At 11.2% G+C, this 4193-nt stretch overlaps 1 pseudogene; it reads left to right on the top strand.

Annotated features, from left to right (window-relative positions):
- LOC124423610 overlaps positions 1–2707 on the top strand; it is a 5183-nt pseudogene extending 2476 nt beyond the window's left edge.
- The last annotated feature ends 1486 nt before the right edge of the window (positions 2708–4193 follow it).

Raw genomic sequence — 4193 nt, 5'->3', positions numbered from 1 at the left:
ATAATAATAACAATAATTACATGAAGAACAATTTCAATAGAAAAATTAACAATAATAACAATAACAAAAATAAATATACCAATAATAACAATAACAATAATAGCAATAACAATAATAAAGAAATCATTTATTACAATAATAATAATAATAATAATTATAGAAACAATATTTACTATAATAATAATAACAATAAAAACAATAATAAAAATAACAATAATAACAATAGTAATAATAATATTAATAACAATAACAATAATAATAATAATAATAATAATAATAATAATAATAATAATAATAATAATAACATCAACAATACTAATAGGAAGAATAACAATAATAAGAATAACAATAAAAACAATAACAATAATATCAATAATAATAATAACAATAATAATAATAACAATAAAAATAATAAGCATAATAATTATAACAATATTAATAATAACAATTGTAACAGTAACAATAATATCAATTACAATAATAACTATACCAATATTAACAATAACAATAATAGCAATAACAATAATAACAAAAACAATAATAACATTAACAATAATAACAATAATGTCAATAATAATAATTACAATAATATTGATAATAATAATAAAAATATTAACTATAATAATAATAACAATAATAACAATAATAACAATAATAATAATAATAATAATAAAAATAATAGTAACAATAATAATAATAACAATAATAATAATAACAACAATAATAACAATAATAATAATAATAACAATAATAACAATAACAATAATAACAATAATAATAAGAACTATATTAATAATAACAATAACAATAATAATAATAATAATAATAATAATAATAATATTAATAATAATAATACCATCAATAAAAATAATAAGGAGAATAACAATAATAAGAATAACAATAAAAACAATAACTATAATATCAATAATAATAATAACAATATTAATAATAACAATAACAATAATGACAATAATAATAATAACAATATTAATAATAACAATTGTAACAATAACAATAATATCAATTACAATAATAACTATACCAATAATAACAATAACAATAATAACAATAACAATAATAACAAAAACAATAATAACATTAACAATAATAAATATAATGCCAATAACAATAATTACAATAATAATGATAATTATAATAAAAATATTAACTATAATAATAATAACAATAATAACAATAATAACAATAATAACAATAATAATAATAATAATAAAAATAATAACAATAATAATAATAAAAATAATAACACTAACAATAATAACAATAATAATAATAACAACAATAATAACAATAATAATAATAATAACAATAATAACAATAATAATAATAACAATAATAATAATAACAATATTAATATTAACAAAAATAATAATATCAATAATAATAATAACAATAATAACACTAACAATAATAACATTAATAGTATTAACAATAACAATAATAACAATAACATCAATAACATTAAAAACAATAATAATATTAATAATATTAACAATATTAATAATAACAATAATAATAAAAATAATAATAACAATAATAATAATAACAATATTAATAATAACAATTAAAATAATAACAATAATAACAATAATATTAATAACAATATCAATAGTAAGAATAATAATGATAATATTAATGATATCATTAATAATAATAAGAGTAATAATATTAATAATAATAACAAAAACAGTAATAACATTAAAAACAATAACAATAGTAACAATAACAATAATAACAATAACAATAATAACAATAACAATAATAACAATAATAACAATATCAATAATAACAATAATAATAATAATAATAATGACAATATTAGTAATATCAATAATAATAATAGTACTAATAACGATAGCGATAATAACAATAATATCAATAACAATAATACCAATAATAATAACAATAACAAATATTAAAAGTAATAACAATATCAATAATTACGATAATAATAACAATAATAACAACAATAACAATAATAACAATAACAATAATAAGAATAATAATAATAAGAAGAAGAACAATATGAATTATTATAATAAAGACAATAATATTAATAATACCAACATTAATAATATAAATAAGTAAAATAATAATAATATTAATAATAACAATAACAAGAACAATAATAATAATAATAATAATAATAATAATAATAATATTAATAATAATAATAACATCAATAATAATAATAATAATAATAATAATAATAATAATAATAATATTAATAATAATAATAACATCAATAATAATAATAAGGAGAATAACAATAATAAGAATAACAATAAAAACAATAACAATAATATCAATAATAATAATAACAATATTAATAATAACAATAACAATAATAACAATAATAATAATAACATTATTAATAATTACAATTGTAACAATAACAATAATATCAATTACAATAATAACTATACCAATAATATCAATAACAATAATAACAATAACAATAATACCAATAATAATAACAATAACAAATATTAAAAGTAATAACAATAACAATAATTACGATAATAATAACAATAATAACAACAATAACAGTAATAACAATAACAATAATAAGAATAATAATAATAATAATAAGAACAATATTAATTATTATAATAAAGACAATAATAATAATAATAATAATTATAATAATAATAATAATAATAATAATAACAAAAATAATAATAACAATAATAATATTAAGAATTATAACAATATTAATAATAGCAATAAGAATATTAATAATAATAACAATAATAATAATGACAATAATAATAATTACAATAATAACAATGATAATAATAACAATAAATATGATAGCAATAACAATAATAACAATAACAATAATGACAATAATAATAATTATAATAACCATTTTAACTATAATAATAATAATAATAATAATAATAACAAAAGCAATAATAACATGAGTAACAGTAACAATAGTAACAATAACAATTATAACAATAATAAAAATAACAATAATTACAATAGAAATAATAATAATAATACAAATATTATCTACAATCGTAATAACAATAATATCAATTATAATAATTACAATAATAATAATAATAATAAAAACTTTTATAATATAAACCAATATTAAAAATAACAATAATAACAATAACAATAAAAAAATTAACAATAATAACAATATTGCCAATACCCATAATTACAATTATAATAATAATAATAATAACAGTATTAACTATAATAATAATAACAATAATAACAATAATAACATTAATAATAATAATAATAATAATAATAATAATAATAATAATAATAATAACAATAATAATAATAACAATATTAATATTAACAATAATAATAATAATAACATTAATAGTAATAACAATAGTAACAATAACATTAATAACATTAATAATAATAAAAATAATAAAAATGCAATAATAAAAAAAGTAGCAAAAATAACATTAACAATAATAACATTTATAATAATAACAATATCAATAATTACAATAATAATAATGACAAGATTAACAATAATATTAATAACATTACCAATAATAACAGGAATAAGAATAACAGTAACAATAATAACAGTATTAATAATAACAATAATAATAATAACAATAATAACAATAATATTAATAACAATAACAAAAATAACAATAATAATAATAGTAATAATAATAATATCAATAATAATAATAACAATAGTAACATGAAGAAAACTTTCAATAGAAACAATAACAATAATAACAATAACAAAAATAAATATACCAATAATAACAATAACAATAAAAGCAATAACAATAATAAAGAAATCATTTATAACAATAATAATAATAATAATAATTATAAAAACAATATTTACTATAATAATAATAACAATAATAACAATAATAAAAATAACAATAATAACAATAGTAATAATAATATTAATAACAATAACAATAATAATAATAATAATAATAATAATAATAATAATAATATTAATAACATCAACAATAATAATAGGAGGAATAACAATAATAAGAATAATAATAAAAACAATAACAATAATATCAATAATAATAATAACAATATTAATAATAACAATAAAAATAATAAGCATAATAATTATAACAATAGTAATAATAACAATTGTAACAATAACAATAATATCAATTACAATAATAACTATTCCAATAATAACAATAACAATAATA

Source organism: Vespa crabro, chromosome 4, assembly GCF_910589235.1.
Source record: "Vespa crabro chromosome 4, iyVesCrab1.2, whole genome shotgun sequence".
NCBI lineage: Eukaryota > Metazoa > Arthropoda > Insecta > Hymenoptera > Vespidae > Vespa > Vespa crabro.
This window is presented reverse-complemented; position numbering and strand designations above follow the sequence as displayed.